Source organism: Trachymyrmex septentrionalis, unplaced genomic scaffold, assembly GCF_001594115.1.
Source record: "Trachymyrmex septentrionalis isolate Tsep2-gDNA-1 unplaced genomic scaffold, Tsep1.0 scaffold24, whole genome shotgun sequence".
Classification (NCBI taxonomy): Eukaryota; Metazoa; Arthropoda; class Insecta; order Hymenoptera; family Formicidae; genus Trachymyrmex; species Trachymyrmex septentrionalis.
The window spans coordinates 1,586,302-1,586,526 of NW_017305397.1; positions in this window are offsets into that span (position 1 = coordinate 1,586,302).

Consider the following 225-nt stretch of genomic DNA (forward strand, 5'->3'; position numbering starts at 1 on the left):
GTGGACGGCGCGCGTCCATCCACGTGTACACGTGGAAGGAAACCCCGGCGTGGATGCCGGGAGGAGAGAAGGAGAGAAAGAGGGATGGTACGTATTTCGAAGACTATCAATCATTGGTAACCTGTAAAGGATCTAATTATCCTGGAGCTGACTGGGCTCCGTTCGCTGCACCCACCGCTCGTCTTGTCCACCCCCGTTGGTGGTAGCGCTTCCACCCCCCCCCCG